The sequence below is a fragment of the Buteo buteo genome, chromosome 2, assembly GCF_964188355.1.
Source record: "Buteo buteo chromosome 2, bButBut1.hap1.1, whole genome shotgun sequence".
Taxonomy (NCBI): domain Eukaryota; kingdom Metazoa; phylum Chordata; class Aves; order Accipitriformes; family Accipitridae; genus Buteo; species Buteo buteo.
Genome location: NC_134172.1, coordinates 71,864,652 through 71,884,598, shown reverse-complemented (window position 1 = coordinate 71,884,598; position 19,947 = coordinate 71,864,652). Strand labels below are relative to the sequence as shown.

Sequence of the window (19,947 nt, the reverse complement as noted above, 5' to 3'; positions counted from 1 at the left end):
GGGTGTTAAAGCCCCCGCAGGTACGTGCACACGGAGGTGTCTTGCAAGAACCTCGTGCAGGTGAGAGCAAACCTGGGAGCACGCCCTGATCCAGGCAAGGATCCAAGACCATGATCCCACAGAGGTGCTGTCCAGGCCCCGACAGTAGATGTGACACAAAGCACCTCAGATTACCAGCCCCTATAATTTGTAACTCTTATAACAAATCTCCCCATTCCTTTGGATCTGTACATGAGGTCCTATATGTCCTTAACGGGGGGAAAAATCACCTTGCCTCCCTCAACGCTATACTGGAGGCCACCAGGTTAATTCCATGCTATATGCATGGATAAAAAGGAGGATAAGAAGAAAGAGTAGGTCATGCAGTGGCAAAGGTTGAGCAGCTCTGCTTTAAACACTTTATGGGAAATTGTAAAACTTCTAAACAATTTAATAGATTAACTTCCCCTTTCAGTGGCATCAGTAAAACTGAATTATCATCCTCACTTTTAACTGATGGCTAGACCCAATACTCATCCATCAGGGATCATTTAGTGATAAAGCAATCAATCCTGCCATGGTGCAGAGGGGACAAACTATGCAAGATACCATCACCAAATATCCTTTCCACCCCAAAGCATTCTGTGAGTCTTTGTCAATGAAAGTGCATTTGTCTAGTCTTATCTGCTGCAGTATATGTGGAATACAAAGGAAGAAAGTAAAATATGCATTTGATGTACATGTGCAGATGCCAGACATATTATCAACCCAAGGAGGACTGCCTTGTTTTCAGAAGCTGAACACAGCACCTGATAACCAACCCCTGCACCACCAGCTCAGGTACCAAATTAGTAGAAATGAAAGCAAACATGAAGCTGTCCTACAATAATGCTGTGACATATGAAGGATTTGAGAGAACAACAAGAGATAATGTTGAGGAAAATGTGTTTTCTGTCGTATCCCTGTTTTAGGAAATCTTCTGTGACTTAAGCCAGAACCTCTAAAATACTAGTCATCTTTTCATCATCAGAGCACACAAAATATACTTCCCTTTTATATTCATGCTTTGACTCCTCACTAGTAACGGTTTGGGGTTTGATGGTTGGTTTTATAATATATTAAAGATTTATATATCTATTGAGAAGATTACAGATCAAAAAGAATTGGAAAAAGTTACAAAACTTTCTACAATTATTTTATAGATGATTGGATTTTATTAAGGTATGTATAATGTGTACAATCATCATTTGAAGAAATAACTTTAAAATATTATTTTACTCAGAATATCGCCACTTTAGGTAAGAAATTGTCCATTTCCACTACAAAACAAGTAGATTTTTAGTCAAAGGAAAACATATAAGGAAACGTATAATAACTTATTTTCCAAAGCAGAGAGAGAGGTTTGATTTTCCTGCTAACTATCACAACATTTCTACATTATTTAACCATAAAGTAAAAAATAAGTCTATTTCTCACTCAGCTGGGAACTTTACTAAGACCAAACTCCTTGAATGTTTTGTGAATGATAATGTGGCTACTGGAGCAAAAGGAAACCTTCCCTACTGCTGCCTAGGAGCTGGGATTTTCATCAACAAACAGGTTGAGGCTAAATTAAGAGGTTCAGTGTAGCAGAGTTCTTCAAAGGCTTTGTAGTTGTTCAACTCCAATTAGAAGTCAATTGAATTGGACACTTAATTCCCATTTGTGTCTATGAAAATCTCTCTTCTATAATGTACTGTGTTAAAATTCTAGGCTGAAAAGCAGGTGCATAGAAATGTATAAAGAATGCAATGCATGTACTTATTTTGAGGACTAAAGAAATTAACAGCTATTGTAGCAAATGCTTAGTATTTACAATATTTAAGAAAGACTATCTCCATAGCAGCACGCAAATAATCAGATAATAACAAATTAAGATTTTAATATCTGTATTTATGTATGTGAGCTATCACCCAAGAAGTTGTATGATTTTTATGTCCAGAAAACATGTTTTATATTGTGTGCCAAAGCAAGCTATAAGCAGCGCATGGAGGATAGCCAGTGCAATACAGACCTGCTGGGGACACATAACTGAATATCTTTTTAAGGGAATTAACAGGGGCAGCAACTGTAGTGGGGCTCAGAAGTGATGACAATAGAAAATTCTTCAGGGAAGATAGTCTGACTCTGCAAAAAGTTACTGACATATGTAGGACAGTAGAAACAGCCCAAGAGCAAATACAAATCCTATCTGAAGATCATGTGGTGAAATGTATCAGAAGGAATTACAGGAGATGAAAATGCAAAGGTAAAACGTAAGGCAGAATTGTATGCTGCCTGCTGCAGAGAAAACCGACGTATCACATAAATCTGGTCTGGAAGAAGTCAATGGTGTCAGAATTAGAAGAGACAATAGAAAGGTCAAAACCTGATATTCAGTTTCAAGTACTTTTGAATTTATATGTGAGGCAGGTATGAGTGACCAGACCAAAACCCACCCCAGAGGATTTTGAGAGAGATTCACAAGTGGAAGGACTTTATTTCTTCCTTCTGATTTGGATGTGAGTGAAAGCTCCCAGCAGCAGCCACTCCCTGCAAGCTTCTGTCATTTGGGGCTGAAATACTGTAAGAAATGTTCCTGAACTTTCAATTTCCCTGACTAGTGTTGAGCAGAGCAAGCTGCCCGTTTGTGCACCTAAAGTGGATTACAGCAATCCTAATACAAACTTCAAGCTTGTAAATCAGTTCAAGTATCTGGTGACCACTGTACTTCTCTCACTATCCTTTTCTGCTGAGTAGATTTGGTGTTAAGTACCATGTCCAACAACGAGCTGTTAATAGGAAGCGACCCACTAGGACAGCTGTAGTTCCCCCCACATCTTGCCTGTGGTCATGCAAAGTTTCTGAAGGTTACTTCTTCGGTGGTTTTGAGTGGTTTTATTGAACCTGCAGATAAACTGTCTTTGAAGAGACTGGCCGGGCTCTAAGAACAGAACAGTAATTATAAGGAAAATGAATTGCATCCTTGAGGTGTGACCCTGTTGAGCACCATTTGGTCAGCAGCAGTTTCAGATGCTAACAGCATGAACAAGAAGTCAGCCCCACTGGCTGAAGAATTATTCCTGCAAACTTGAAGTCGTTTTAGACCTGGCAGTGTTAAGCAATAAAAAACTCCTGCTATTAGTATGCTGATTGCTCATTTTATAGAGGACACTAACCAACGCTTCTGTGAAGAGCAAATACAAGAAGCATTTCTTAATTCTGCTAACCAGTCACTGGCTGATATGGTTTCTGCCAAGAATTTGTAAACTATGTAAAGCAAGATGAAGAACCTCATGAAGTTCAACAAGGCCAAGTGCAAGGTCTTGCACATGGCGGGGGGGGGAGGCAATCCCAAGCACAAATACAGGCTGGGTGATGAGTGGATTGAGAGCAGCCCTGCAGAGAAGGACTTGGGGTGTTCGTTGATGAGAAGCTCAACATGACCCGGCAATGTGGGCTTGCAGCCCAGAAAGCCAGCCATATCCTGGACCGCATCAAAGGAAGCATGACCAGCAGGTTGAGGGAGGTGATTCTCCCCTCTATTCCACTCCCGTGAGACCCCACCTGGAGTACTGTGTTCAGCTCTGGGGCCCCCACCATAAGAAGGACATGGACCTGGTGGAGTGAGTCCAGAGGAGGCACACCAAGATCATCGGGGGCTGGAGCACCTCTCCTATGAAGACAGGCTGAGCGAGTTGGGGTTGTTTTGCCTGGAGAAAAGAAGGCTCCATGGAGACCTTATAGCAGCCTGCTGGTACCTAAAGGGAGCCTACAAGAAAGCCAGAGAGCCACTTCTTACAAGGGCATGTAGTGACAGGACAAGGGGTAATGGCTTTAAACTGAAAGAGGGTAGATTTAGATTAGATGTGAGAAAGAAGTTCTTCACTGCGAGGGTGGTGAGGCACTGGAACAGGTTGCCCAGAGAAGCTGTGGATGCCCCATCCCTGGCAGTGTTCAAGGCCAGGTTGGATGGGGCTTTGACCAACCTGGTCTAGTGGAAGCTGTCCCTGCCCATGGCAGGGGGGTTGGAACTAGATGATCTTTAAGGTCCCTTCCAACCCAAACCATTCTATGACTCTATGAAGAAATAGAAACATGCTCAGTAACATAAAATATGGCATAATATGCACATATTCTCTGTGTAGACAAACAGAAAGGCACAGAATTATAAGCAAATAAGTGAAAACCTCACAGTTAAACATGGCAAAAATAAGCATGCTGAGATGAGGAAAATTATTTCTCCAGAAAAGCAGGCAAGAACTGAAACGTTCACCGTTTTCCTTGGTTTCAGGCATTCATTACCTGGGTGCAGCCTAGATGCTCACCCAAGGCAAAGCAAATGTATTTTGGGGGCCTGTGGAGCTCAAGGCCTATGCCCATTGCACAGGGAATTGCACTTTATCCAAAGAGTGCAAGGCAGGAGGAACGTGAAGAGAAGACGTGGAGCCCACAGGGAGCCTCCCGCAGTTCCTAGGCTTCTTCCAGCCCTGCGCTGCCAAAGGCAGACCTGTGTGCTAAACACCCAGTTTATACCCAGCCTGTTTTAATGCTGTGGTCACAAAGTGTGAGCGGTATCTATATGCACAGGCTGTCATAAAATCTTATTCCAATACATCTTTCTCCAGGCATCTTGTTTCTTAAATAGTCCCCCGGCCCCCGTGAAAACCTTCCTGAGATCGACTTTTCAATATTTTTAACAGTATTAGAAGTGACTTCTTGCCTCTCTGCATACAAATGATTGTAACTATCCCTGTTTATCACTGTGACAGATATGTGCGCTAATTAGATACTCTTTTATACATCCAACCAAATCCCAACTCTTTTGAAAATCAGAGCCTCCACCGAGCTCCTCAAAATGGCTTCTTCCTCTCAGAGAATGCTTTCAAAGCACGCTCTATCCTACCACGAGGAAATGGTGATCCTAAGGGTGCAAACAAAGGAATGCTGGCCAAGAAAGCCATGATAAAACAAGCTTTTGAAGCGTAATGATTTCTAAATATAAAGTGAGACTGTGGATTGTATTTTTACAACAACTAAGTAAATGAAATAGCGGGCAGAAGACAACGTGTCGGTGTCTTCCACACTAACGATCTTTACGCACAATCAAGAGAACTAAAAAGGCAGGGGGGCTGCCCGTGCAGCTCGATGCCCAGGACTTTGACTGGCTCCTCAGGACCAGGCACAGGACCTCCAGGATGAAACGCACAGCAGCCACTGCATCGCTGGCAGGGCGCGTGCCCCCGCTCGCCTGTGCTTGTGGGGAAGCTGCAGCCCGTATTGCCCACAAACACTCCGGCAGCAGAAGCCAAGAACGATGAGAATGGTTAAAGACCTTCCAGGAGAAATGCTAGGCTGGTCTTTCTCTCTGCCATGCCAGTTTGTGCGGTTGGGACTTGATGCGCTTCTCAAGAAAGCGATGGAGTGATCCTTACCGTGTGCTCCAGACCCTCAAAGGACTCAAGGTCCCACCATAAAAATCTGCAAGGCACTCTCATTCCTCAGGCAGCCCTGGGAACTGATCAGGATCAACAAATATTAATAGATGTAAGACTTACATGCAAATTTTCAAAACACCTTAGGGCCAGTTTCTATATGTTTATTACAACGAACTTGAGATTTCCATAAGCACTTTGTTTCTATTTAATTAAATAAGTAAGAGCCAGCTTTTTCAAAGTGTTTCATAGATCCCACCCCACCATGATCCCATTGCTGAGCTCTTCTGGGAATCTGGCTGCAAGGGCATGTGTTGAGTACTTGGAAAATCTAGCTCATTCAGATCTGGCAGGCTGATTTTGAAATAATATCTGGAAATCCACTTGCAACTTTTGTAATAACTACCCATTTGCATATACAAAAGCTGACTTTTGGCATGAATAAAATTTTCATATACCTTTCCTTTGAAAATCTGATCCAGACTGTCTAGACAAGTCAAAAGTCTCATTTGTGCTTAATATTTTATAATTTATTATTTTTCTTTCCTTTCTGATTAATTTGGAAACGTCCCTTAGCAAAGATGTAGTGATAGGAGGATATCGTTTTATAGGCTACTCGTATAATCCCACTGCTCTGGTCATACATACCCTTGAAGTTTGCTCTAAAGCTTACACACATAAACCCAGCCCCATAAATCTAATTCTACCTACCGGCATGCACTTTCAGACATCCACAGTTCATCCAAACACACACTTATGCATTTGCTTTTTATTTCTTCCTATACTTTTTTTTTCCAATAGTATCATTGTAAATGTTTAAGCAGGTGAACATTGTAGAGCTAAAAGAAATTTAAACGTGCCATGTATTTGCTAAGCAAAGAAACCATGGCAAGACACTGAGACACCTTTAAAAGGGTCTGCCTCTGTCTTTCTCTCTCTCTTCCTTACTCAAAATACAGCTTTTACAAATATGACATCTTAAAATTAAAATGTTTGTTCTGAAAGTAATAGCCAAGATCATAGAATATTTATGTGATCATTAATATTTGAATTTTGAATAATGCATACTTATATATTTCCACAAAAGAATGCAATGCGTGTTTTATACCAAAGTCATATTATTTTCCCTGTAACAAGTACAGAAGCAGCTTTATTTGCATTACTCACTTGCAGGTATGTAATATCAGATTACACCGTTAATTCTCTTTGTTTCCTGGAAATATCTATGTCAGGCTTTTTTACTTTGCATACATAGGAGGTCCATATTCATAACAGTCTATTTTAAATGCAGAAAGTTCTGTGCACTTAGCTGTTAATTTTGAAACAGGTTCTCTTTTAATTCATTCTATTTTATTTGTTACTAATTTAATCTGCTTCTTACCGAAAGTTTTGTAGCTAGAAAATCTAAGGCATATCCTACCACTTCATCAGTAATGGTATATCTATGTGCAAGGACACACAGCTGCATATCAAATAGCACTTCCATGCTCTGCCATTCACCATCACTCTTCAGGATGCTGATGAATGTGCTGACAGACAAAGGCTAATTGGCAGACTGTACGGAGTCAGTTTTTGATGACACAGGAGAAATAATAGGAGACAGAGCAGGTAACAAAGAAAGTTTAGAGGGAATAATAACAGAGATATAGACAGAGAGGATTTCATGCAAGGAGAGCTCACAGCCTGAAATACAGCGGGAGGGAGCTAAAGAACCCAAGAAATGCACAAAAGCATGAAAGAGGGAAAAGGTAAAGGGGAGCCAAGCCTGTACTTACAGCTGTTGCAACACAGCAAGCATCCCTGATAGGAAACTAGGTTTGGGATGGCACTTTCAAAACCATGATCTAGTTCACTGAAATGTTTCCTTAGGGTTCATGAACCTAAGCAAACTTGAACCCATTTTTATGAGAGCCTGGACTTGATATGTATGTCGTATTTCAAATTGTAAGCTCAGCATGCAGCAATTTCACCTGATTTTCACCTTGAGATTTGGGTGCAGACACAGTCATTATGAATGCAAACATTCATTAAAATATTTTTCTGGACATTCATTGGCAAGCATAATTACAGTACGTGACTTAGGACCACCAATGTGTTCATGGTTTTTTGTGAGACTACTTGTAAATGGACAATTCTGAGCATGTGGACATGGGGTTAATTTGAACACAGCCCAGATTTTACACTCGCTCGTGCTGTCTCTTGCTATGGATTTCTCTAGCACCCAGTTGCAGGAGAGCTGATCAGGTCTTTGAGCACAATTGTAAAACTTAAAACCTGAAGAGGGAATTTTATGTGAAAACCATCTGAGGAAGATGATGCGAAGTAAAACAAATCCACTAAATTGGCCACAGACAGTTCTTCTTTAATTGCAACTGATTGATAAAGGATTTCCTATACTTAACTCTGTAATTAAAAGAAGATTGATAACCTCTAGTGCATTCTTCCATTAGAAATCTTGCATGTATTTCCAAAGCTGAATTTTGAGCCTTAGAAAATGCACTTGAAATATTGGCTAACATAAATCACCTTTTATCCATTATTCTCAGTAAAACTGCACAAGTTGAGGATATGGACCCATGTTTCTAAATTATTTGCATAAGTGCTTGTTAGCAGAGACGTGGGGAGGGTTTCCATGCTTGGCCAACTAATAGATGTAACTGACTGAAGAAGAACGTGTGCATTTAAATCAGTTGAGCCTTTAGCCAAAATCTTTTGCCTGTTTTTAAAGGGAGCCAGAGTGCTTGGCATCTTCTTCCCCAGCATAATCCCATCGAGCCAAACAGACTGGGGCCAGACAAAGTGTCTGTGTTGCCGACTGTGAGCTCCCATCAAGGATTTAGACATCTCCCTGATCTAAACTCCAGTTGTAAATAATTGCAGGTGAAATATGCACCCATAATTATTGTTTTCCTCACAAAAAATGTTGGCATTTGATCCTTTCCTTTCTCTTGTTTTTATTATAATGCACAAACATGAAAAATATACCATCATACTCTGCACTGTGCACAGAGACATTTTAGCCTTTAAGCCTCCAAAGAAATATCAGGCCCAAGCAAATGACCTAATTACTGTGTCTCCATTCAGTGTGTCCCAGGTCAGTGTGCAGATATATGCATAAAGGCAATAGCAGCTTTGGGAAATAATCTCCTTGATTATAAAACAGCCATATACATGTTCTCCTGTGTGTAAATATGTGCCACTCACCAAAATATAACCACACAGTATTGCTGATTAGGTATCAAAATGGATGGGGGATATATGTATGCTTAAGGAGGATTTTTAAAGCTATTTCTCTCCTAAATCATACACAACATCAGTCAGTGGGAGTTAGCCTCTTAAAACCTGACTTTTGCATCACACATAATGTCTTTAACTTGGATATTTTCCTCAGTAACTTACTCCAGAGGTAGCTGAATAACACTCTCTGATATATGGAACAAATATAATCCATGCATTTACTTTTATTTTTCCAGTGTCCATAATTGTGGGGTTTATTGTTCTAAAATGAGCATTTACTACCACATTGAGGTATCGAAGAAGACATGTCTTTTTCCTCTTCTCTTGGCAAATGAATCGGATTTCTAAAAATTCACTGTAGTAATCACAAAATGCTGCTGCAAAGAATTACTTGATAAAACCTTTAGAGATTTCAGCCTACCTCGTCCCTTTGTTTCATAACTAGGAGGAGTATAATGAATGCAAAAACTCTGTGAATAGAGCTCAGCAGGGCCTACTTTTTTCTCATGACTCCTGTGATTATAATAATTTGATTTTATAGGTGTCTATCCTAAGACCCCAGCTAGGGAGCAATCTTTACTGAGTCATGAACTTTCACATCATTAAATCTCTCTACATTTATTTTAAACATATCAAAAGTGTCAAATAACTTTAGATCTACTAAATTTTATTTGCATTGGGTAAAATGAAGTTTAGCCACTTGGGAAAATAAATGAAATAGTTTCCTTAGCACTCAGGAAGGCAGTTGGGCTCCGGAGTCTGTGTGATTCCACCCATGCGGCAGTACAGCACATCTCCTGTACGGGCCAGGACACATGTTTACAAGGACAGGAATCTGAGTAATTTCCTACCAGTCTGAAGGGAATATTAAACCCTTCTGTCAGTTGGATGTATATTATTTATGTTCCTTTTTTTATTGTTGTTGTTGTTGTTGATTTCAAAAAATATTTCTTTGTTGGTTCAACGCTGACTCCCGATAGAAAGTGATGAAATGCCCAATATGTTAAAAAACCTTATCACTAAATCAGAAACAGAACTATAAATTTTGGCTTTTGAAACTGAACTGACTGTTGAGGATCATTTTGCTCCTGAAATATTACAGCAGTGATCAATTTGCTGTAAAATTAAGCAGTTTAGCTCTGCAATCTATAGATGGAAAACATGTTGTTCTTGAGCAAAGTTTATGCCCTGCCCAAGGGATAAATTAAATTTTATGGGTAAGACATGCATTATTATATGCTTATCTGTTTAACATATCATTCTTTTCCACATCAGTATTATAAATATTTTTAATCATACATTTGATCTCTTGTGCATATAGTGATATGGTAATTCCCCCTGCCCCCCTCAAAAAATATGACCAAACACAGTTAATTCATCACAGAACAGGGGAGAATATTCTAATCTTCCTAAGAAATATGCTGAAGATTGAAGCAGAGGCACTTAAAATTGGGGCTACTTTGCAATCATTCAGTGGAATAAAATTTTCCTGAAGGAAGGGGTGGAGCTATGTTACCCATTTTTATTATGGTTGTTATTATTGAATATTTATATTACAAGTCTTTAATCAAAACTGGGGGCTGCAGTCTAAGACAATTCAGTTATAAAAGTTAGGGAAAGCAGTCAAATATACACATTTAATAAACTTGTTACTGGTTTTATAAATTTCTGCTAATTTTCCTTGAATTTTACCAACTAGATTCAAAGCTCTCAAACTGACCGTCGCCCTGGCTTTCAAACTCTGGATAACTTCTCTTAGAAGTTCCAACAGAAATGGATCTTCTGAAAGAAAGAAAAAGAAGAGTGAGAAGATATGGATCCTTTGCCTTTCATATATGAGATGGCACAGAGAACACCCTTACAGTGTTTGTAGGAAGAGGAGACCAAGGAGTCCTGATGCAGTGACAAATAAAATCATAGGTATAATTGTCTGTTCAACACTTATATTATGTGACATTATATTGTCCAAATCAGAAGCAGATGAACTCCACTTGCCCATGTTTACTATCAGCCATATCACTGAATATATTTTTAAAATGGCAATGTTGTAAGGAAAGAGTTGAAGTGAAGGTGGACAAGCTGGGAGAGTCAGTCATCTCCAGTTATCTTTTCTTTTTTCTTTTTTTTTTTTTTTGCTTCTGTTAAAGCAGGTTAAAGGGGATAGACTCAAACCCTCAATTACGAGTTAATTCATCTGGTCAGTTTGAATTGAAAAAGCAAACAGCAAAGACATCTTAATTTGGCTATTTGCTCATCAGTCGCCTTCAGTATCTGTTGTCTCTACTTGGTGCTGTCCATTGTGAATACTCCATGTCATACTACGTTTTATGTGAAATCTCTCCCTATATGCAATTTTGACTTGAGATACATACAAATTCTACTAGTTTCATGTGGAACTGCGCGACTTACTTCTTTACTCAGCTTTGAAAATCTAAAGCGTGGGTCCTTGTAACGTTATCTTCATGGTTGACAGCCCTTTTCTGCTCTCACCGCCCACTTGCTTCCTTTCAGTCATACAGATCATCAGTCTTCTAGTTTTTGGTGACATGGGTATCACTGACATATTATTTCTAGTCATCTTAATCTGCACTTGTTTCTTACTTTTTATTTTCTGTAGCATACGCTTCCATCATTTTTTCTTATCAGATATAAATGCTTTAAACAAGCACATTTTAGCCCATATTTTAGGCTGCCTATAATATGTTTCCATGTGAATAACCTTTCCTCATTTTTATGGAATAAGAAGTTTAAGGTAAATATCCTAAAAAAAAAAAGAGAGAAAAAAAGCACACCTTCCTTCAAGGTGAGATTTATTCCACTGTGGAGAAAGTGCTGGATAATACATTGCAGGGGACAATCTTGCCTTGCCAGAAAGATGTACGTGGTAGGGGTAACTTGCCTTCCTCACTGGGGTGCTGTAAGGATTAATCAGTAAATGTTTTATAGTCCTTGGAAGCTGTAAAGAGCTACAGAATTGCTAAATATTATTATTGTCCTCTTATATCCTCACACTTTATATTCAAGGGTGAGGGGTTTTGAGGAGACAATGCAGATGTGTCCTTTATTATCCACGTTCTCCATCACAGCAAGGAAGTTCTGCAAATGTACGTACATCTCAGGAGTATGCTGCCAAAATGTAATTGCTGCAGGTGTATAAATGGGCTGCCTTCTCAGGCCTTTTGGTAAACTTTAATTCTATTTTTATAAAATCCCTTCTAAAATATTGCTCTCTGGGGCAGGCACTGTCTGTACGATCTGTGTTTGTACAGCTCAGTGGGATCTTGATCTGTGACTCAGTGTCCTGGATACTAGCACACAAAAATAAAACAAAAATACATAAAAATGTTTCTCACTGAGCAGAAGTTGTGTCAGGCAAAACATTCAAGTCCTAGACACAATAAAGATAAAGTAAATACCAAGAAATTCTAAATAGTCTTTGTGAGGGATGTAGTGCTGATATGAAATTATGGTACAAGAACTGATCTGTATCCAGTTTATGAGCAGAGATTTTTACCTGCGCATGCACGAAGGGGAGGTCATCGTACACCTGGATTTTAAAACCCCATAGAACAACTGCAATGATCATATGTAAATGGAAACTATTTGAAAAATGAGCATACAATAAGACAGCATTCTCCAGATAAGCACTCTGGTGGCAAATACCTGGGGTAAATATAAGTGAATAAAATTCTTCTAAGGTGATGTGATAAAACTATTTTGTACGTTGAAGATCTAGAGAAGAGAATGCCAAAATGTTAGAAAGGCTTCTGAGAAGGGGGTGGACAGTCCCTGTGCTCTGGCATACAAGGAGGCTCTTCAACTGGTCTGCAAGAAGAATCTCTATTTGGAAGATGGTTGCGTATCAGGTAAGATAAACACATCTATACATACATGGAGAATGTTTTTAAGAGGTAATTTCTCTAAAATACCTTTTAACTGAACAAATATGACAGCGTTGAATCTCTGGTTACTAATTTTATAGCCTTAAAGAGATTAAACATGCCAGATCTACTCAGATCTGTTCAATCCCTGTTAACACAACTCAAGTTCTAGTCTGAAGATAGGAGGAAAGTGTGAGCATCCTAAATGAGATGACAACTGGAAGCCATAGCTCTGAGAACTCTGCACCCAGAGGCACCCAGTAGACCCCAGATGTACTAGATAATGTGAGATGGGGTTTATATCCTAACTTACAAAATATCCATTATAACTTTACAGCACAACATGTATGGAATTTTGCATTTGTGAGAGCCATCATACATGAACTAGTCCATCTTCTAACTCCTGAGGAAGGTGTCTTAGGCACTGTGGGCAAGCATGAATTACTGTAGCAGGATATTAAGAAAGGCTTTGGTCCCATGCATTGAATTCAATGGCAATTTGCCGCTGTCTTCACTGAAAACTGGAATGAGTCCCCAGATGGGACAGCGAAATACGTTCACACTCTTCCTTGTCTCTTGGAGAAGAACAAGACAAAGGAGGTGGTTCCAGGACTCCAACATCTCACGAAACTCAACTACACTTGATTATTATTTGCTTCTCACAACCTGAAAAGAAACCTACTACCAGATTTGTCTGTCTCAACCCTGCTGAAGCTGAATACTTTCATACATATGTATGGATAGCTTAAGTTTTTATGAGCATAATTTGGGCTTTTCAAAATAGTGACACAATAACAAAGCAAAATTGAGACATGCATGTAATTTGAATACTGATTTGGTTTTATCTCTTCCTGGTGCTGGCACTTTTGATGCTGCTCTTTTCCATCCCATCTTCTTTCTGTTCTTATTTCCCAATGAATGGAATTAGTTGTGAGAGCATTTGCTGCTTCTACCAACCAAATATGAACCCTGAGGAAATATATATCTATGACCTCCCTAAGAGTTTTGGACAATTACTCATTTGCTGCTACCTCTGAGTTTTCTATCGACTACTTAAAGACGCATTCCTGGTCCTCTTGTCAAATAGGAAAATGAGCACCGTCAGATGGCTATTGCCATGTTTCATGGCATTTTCAATACCATAAGCCCTGGTTTTTATTTACAGCAATGCAGCGTTTCAAGGAGGTTACTGCAAAGGATGGCTTCTGATTATATTTCACGTCAATGAGCTCAGTGAGCTGTTTGCATCAATTTGCAGACCCAGGGCAGGATTCCCAGTGCTCCCCTGGAGTGACTGGAAGGCACTCGACCAGCCGTCTTTGGGTCACAACAGTCTGGTTCGTGTCTGCCTCTGCTGCTGGATCATCTCGTGAGTTTAGAGTTATTAAAGAGTAGTCTATGGTACAGAACTGGGTACGATGGAGCTCTGCCATGTCTCCTCATCCTTTTTTGAGGTTTATGAGCAACAGGCAAAACCCCAGACCTGTCACACCTGTACAAGAGCACAGAGGCCCCTCGCATGCAGCGGCAGGCAGATCGGAAGAGTTTAGCATTGTGGAGAATCTGGTCCTAAAAATTATTCATAAAAGTACTCACTTAATAATTTCAAAGAGAAAACTAAAAAATGCTCAGGGGCAATCTATGAACAGAAAAGGGGGGTTAAATTCACCTAATAAATTATTTGCAGACTGAATAATTCATGGAGAATCTAGGATGCATTTAGAAGGGTTTGATTCGGTGTGTCAGACTCCTCTGGAAAGTGAAGCTACCTCAGAAACTTTGCATTTTCTAAGGTATCATTTCAGTGTGTTACCACAGCAGAATTTCCATCTGGAACCAGATGTATGGTTCACGTTTCTTGTCCCTGACACCAGCCAGTACTTGATGTTAGAGGGAAAGCCACAAGAAAAATCTTGGAACTGGTTTATTCTGTCACTATCTAATATGAAGCTTCTTGCTTTGGGCAGAAACAGGAATAAAGGTTTTTTCATAACTGTATTCCCAACCTGGCAGATATTTCCACATGTTTGAACTTTCATAATGTGAGCAGAGATTTGCTCACTTCTTTAAAGTTAAGCAGATGTATAGACCAAGTGCAAGAGTACATGTGTGTATCGTTTACTGGTCGCCTTATCATCTGAAGAACTGTTATGTCATGGACAGAGAGACTTAAAATTACTCATATGTAAAAGTAAATGAACATTGAGGACCTTTTTGAAAGCTGTTAAACACTTGGCTTCATTTTGTGGCAAAGAGTTAAACTCCGCACAAGCACTGACTTTACTTTAACTTTGGATAAAATTTTCAAAATGTACGTGAAAGTAGGCTGAAGTATGTTCAAATGCAATTGAAAGCCTGGCATTTTAATACATAAAGTAGGTAGCAAAAGAAGCACATGAGACTTCATAAACAGAGGTTTTAAAACAAATTTAATAATAGACTTTTTAAACTACCAAATCACTGTCAGAGCATATATATGTTAAAAGACCTATAAATATATTTTAAAACAATCTATTTTCCTTTCACTTAGCTGCCAAGATCTCCATTAGGAGGTTTGTGTTTCCTTCCAACATTAAAGAATATCTCTAACATCTGTAGCGATGAACGGTGAAGAGTGTCAGTTCTGCTTCTGAAACAAGCAATGCCGCCATTTGAAGGAGGAAAAATGTGAAATAATGAATAAGCCTTCGGAGAGCAGTCTGTTGTGTAACAGAAGATGCGCAAAGCCTCTTGCTAGGTTTGATCTTCTGACTCGCTCCTATACACCTATGAGGAGTGCAGTTAATTGTGCAAAACTTGGTCAATGGGAAAAGTATTGCCCAGAGATGCTGAACCCAAAGATAAAGTGCCACAGAGCATACTGCAAGGACTTTGGTTCGTGTTTCCTTCCTTCCAGGTATGAGGAAGGAGAGAAAGGTATCACATGAAAACATGAGCCAATCTCAGCTTAACTGGAGCAGCCACGACTTGAAAAAATTATTTGCTCTTTTTCCATGAAGGTTCCCAGAAAGAAGAGAGGAATGCTGCATTGGACGGGGATTCGGGAGGTTCCTGGTCCCTTTTCTTTTCCACAGTTGCTTTCTGTGGGACTTGGGCCCCTCTGTGCTTCATTTCCCTATCAGTAAAGGAAAGCAATAGCATTTTCTGATGTTTTAATAACCATCAATAAACAGGTGGGTATACTAATGATTGTAAAATGCTCAGACATAATAAAAGGGGAGGTATGTACAACCATCGCAGGGTAATAAAAATAACATCTGCAGGAGCTTTACTGGAACCACAGTACAGAGTGCCACAGATCCTGCTGTAGTAGGATGGGCAATATTTTATCATTGCAAGTATCTTTTAAAAAATAATCCCCATGTCTAAACTATACCCAAGAAATGTAATAGGATCTGCAGAGCTTCCAAGGCCAGGAGAATTCACAAACAACATTTTCAAGCAAAGTGATCTCACCCCTCATTTCAAGAAGAAAATGCAAACAATCCATGCTAGGTGTTTTAAAATGTGTAAACCATGTCTTAACACTCAGAGACACGGCTGATAAACACTTGTTCTGCCTAAAACTGCAGAAAATTTTTAGCATGAGGTTTTCACAAATACTTCAGATATTCCCAAACTTTATGTGGAAAATTTCCTGCAATTATGTATGGAAATGTATCTTACTTAGTCTAGACAGGGTGTCCTGCCACTTCTGCAGGTAAGAATGAACACAGACTTTAGTGACACTCAATCTTGAAAATAACAAAAAGAAGAAAACAATTTTTTTACAATTTTCAAAAAATCTTTGGGTGCACTTTAATCTCAGAACTTTATTATCTGGCTGTACTTATAAATAGTTTCAACTGATACATGAATTGGATAGCTTTATACCCAAACGCATATATAGAATGATAAGTGTGTAAGTATGTAATTTATAAAGACATAGGGACATTCAAAGGACTATATTTGCAGATCTGAAGTTTTTCTAAAACCTGATTCCTACTACTGATGTGTCAGACAGAGGCAGAAAACCACAGTCGTTAAAAAGAAAGATAATAAACTGCTTGCTACTCGACCTTAACTCCAATGAAGGGGGGAAAAATCAGTGTTAATCCTGCTACTCAAGCCTTAATCAATTTTCTGTTTTGCTTAGCTTTTCCTTTTTCAGTATGTATATAATTTTATATATAAGATATGCATGGTTTTACATTTGTTATCTGTATATATGCTCATCGCAAATTGCTAATTCATCTTTAATTTTTTTTGTTAAAGTTACACACTTAATGTTATTTTAGCATAGGGCTTTTTTGTAATGTAATGATATTTAATTTGCATTAGCACAAGTGACATACAATAGATCATGCTATTATCATGATTGATATCAGATGAACTGGCATAAATTCAACGTTATAAATTGAGCCTATAAATGAAACTATTATTTTACAGGAATTACTGTAGTAGAAAGGCTAAGGACCCTCAAGTCAACCTTAGTCAAACCCACTCTTTAGAGTTTTATATTTTATGCCTGCAATAAATGCTTTTGTGAAAGCCCATAACCTGCAAAAAAAAAGTCACTGGAAGTCTATTAATTATAATAATATTATCCAAAAAGCTGTGAGGGCTTATTTTTGTGACATCACTCTTTGATTTCTTACTGCCTTAAATTATCCCTTTGTTGGCTGGGTGAGGGTAACAGTCATACTTTTGTCATTAAATATAAGGAGTTTTAAAGCCTGATCCACCCTAGCTCTAATTGATATTGCTTTCATTTGGCAGATAGTGACCTGATTTATAATTTAAATATGCATCATTATATGCACCTCTTCTGTATAATGAAAAAGTGAAGTTACTCTCATCTTTTCCCGCAATGTTAACATCAAGGAAAAGTATCTTTCTTTTTTCCCTTTTATACTCAGAGCCTAATTGAAAACTGTTCATTGAATTTCAACATGATAGAAAAGTCTTTTTATCTCTCAATTTGTCCATTAGCTATTATAATTGAAGTATCTGCTACACAGCTGAATTGATATTGTTCTTGTTTAAATTCTGGATTTCTCTAAATTTTCTATGAAGCATCAACTAAAAAAATATGGGTTAGGAGATATTAGCTAACAATATTGCCTAAATGGGACATTAGACTAGCACTCCACATGTGTAAAGCTACAGAAAGTAGGAAGTCATCTAATTTTACTGGAGAACGTGTTGCATAATAATCTTAACAGCATGACCATAAGGTTTGCTAATTGCCACATCTGTTTAACAGCTGTCAGATGTTTGCCATATGCTGCCATCAATATTACAACAGAGTACATTACAGGGAGTTTTATTGTGTTCGACTGTTATTTATTTGCCACAGACATTACTACAGCCAGTGACGTCTATTTATGTTAGATCACTAATTATATTTTAAAAGCTGCATGCAAAATCCAGTTTTTTCAGCTTCCTTAGACCCCATTTCTGATGATGTAACTAACAACTTTTTTCCCTGCAGATCTCTGAACTGATTTATAAATTTCTATCTCTTCTTATGGTAAATAATTCTTCTGCAAAATAACTTATTTATGCTGTTTTTGAAGCATGTTTCTAAACCCAAGTAATGTTTTAATGGTGGTGTTTGTAAGAACTCAAAAATAAACTTCTTTTTCAAAGAACCCACTTCATCCCATGTTTTTTTCACCAGGACACAGCTCAGGGATGGAAGATAATTCAGTTTTACAGCCCAGAAGGCTGGACACCCCGATTCTAGTCCCAAACCTGCCACTGACTCACTCTGTGACCTTGATTCATTGTATGACCTTAATTCTGATTTGCCAGTCTGTAAGCTAAATACTAGCTGTAACATCAGAACTCATTCATTAAATGTCTGTAAAAAGTAAAAGGTGATACAGCACTATTACCATTAAAGCATATAAATATGGCTGATCTTTGCTGTTCTTTCAAACGTTCTTTCAGTGATTTTTTTAAATGCCTTCTTTCAACTGGTCTGTGCGTTACTTTTTCGTTAAATGTAGCTACTACAGCAATGAAATAGGAAGCAGAGATTGACAAAGTGCAGACTAGGCAAAATATGCGTGATGTGATTTAATATGAGTTGATAGGTGTCACTGATCTCTATTATAAATAGACTGTGTGAATTCCATATGATGTATTATTTATCTATTGTAGATGCCTTTTTGTTTCATTAATAAACCTAGAAATCAGACGTATACATTTCCAATGATGAGTTTTTGGCAATACAAGGCATTGTGGCATTTGTCTGCAATTGCTCAATTATTTTGATGATTTTCTTCTTCTTTCTATATAAATGATTAATGCTTGAGATGTTTGTTCAAGATTCTCCTGATTTTAGCTCATTTGTCCAGCTGAATCCTTTTTTTCTTCTCTAATTAGGGAAGATTATTGCAGTGTAAGGACATCCACTTTGACCTGAATTCTAGCTCCTTTGAGATGTTGCACTGGAGTACACAACACAGGTCCTCTGATTCAGGTTGTGTTCGACTGTGAGGTCTGAGAACTCCAGCAAATCTCACATTAACAATGCATTTTCAGTTTAAACCTGCCTCCCTCAAAGCAGAAACTCTTACGCTGTTGTTCTACCTACAGTTAAAACTGTTTCTCTGGTATTTCTGTATTCGAGAAAGTTAAGAAAATACATTGCTGCTTATTTAGATAGGAAAGGACTTGCATTTTTCAAATTTCTGAAGAGAACAGTAAGCAGCAGCTAGTGCCTTGCACGTACTCTTTCTGAAGGTGCTCAAGCAAAGATTTCTTTGAAGACATTAAAGGGCAAAGAGTTTAAAATAAGAGGCAAAGCTGGGGCTTGTTCCAGGAGCCACATTGTCAAGCCTTGGAGTCCTCTGAGATGGGTGAGGACAACGGGAGGTCACTGAAGGAAGGCAATGGGGCTGTGAGTGCAGACAACACGTGCCTAGAGGAGAAGGAGGTGCTCAACTCCCATGAGGAATCAAACTGCCTTACAAGAACGCCTCCCTCGGTAATCTAAAATTTGTCCGCCTTCTGCATTTGATCTCCTTATTTTCTTCTTATATGCTTTTTTAATGCTGTTTGTAGCCATTTCAATTATGTGATTTTCTTATCTGTATACCATTGAGAATACTGTACAAGACTTTATAAACAGCTACTAAGTTTATCTGCCTGTCATTTGGTTTTCATTATGCGAGATAACAATCTTTCTCATATCTTATAAGAAGATATAACGTGATTGTTTCTAAATGGGGAGGGGAAAAAAAGTCTAGTCTGCATTATCCTTAGCCTCGTAGTATTTGTAATGTCAGTAGTGTCAGCACAATCTCCAACATTTTTCCTTGCTGTGGTCCAGGAAAAATTATCTCTCTAGTTTTTTGTGTTTGCTGCTATCTCCTCTTTTTCTCCATTTTAGACACAGTGAGTTTCTT

General features: G+C 38.6%; 1 long non-coding RNA gene across 1 annotated transcript; it reads left to right on the top strand.

Annotated features, from left to right (window-relative positions):
- The first annotated feature begins 718 nt into the window (after window positions 1-718).
- Window positions 719-19,658, top strand: LOC142026477 (uncharacterized). The gene is made up of 4 exons (XR_012648830.1): window positions 719-819; window positions 10,369-10,589; window positions 12,400-12,535; window positions 15,081-19,658. It is a non-coding gene; the product is annotated as an uncharacterized LOC142026477 (long non-coding RNA).
- Window positions 19,659-19,947: the final 289 nt, after the last annotated feature.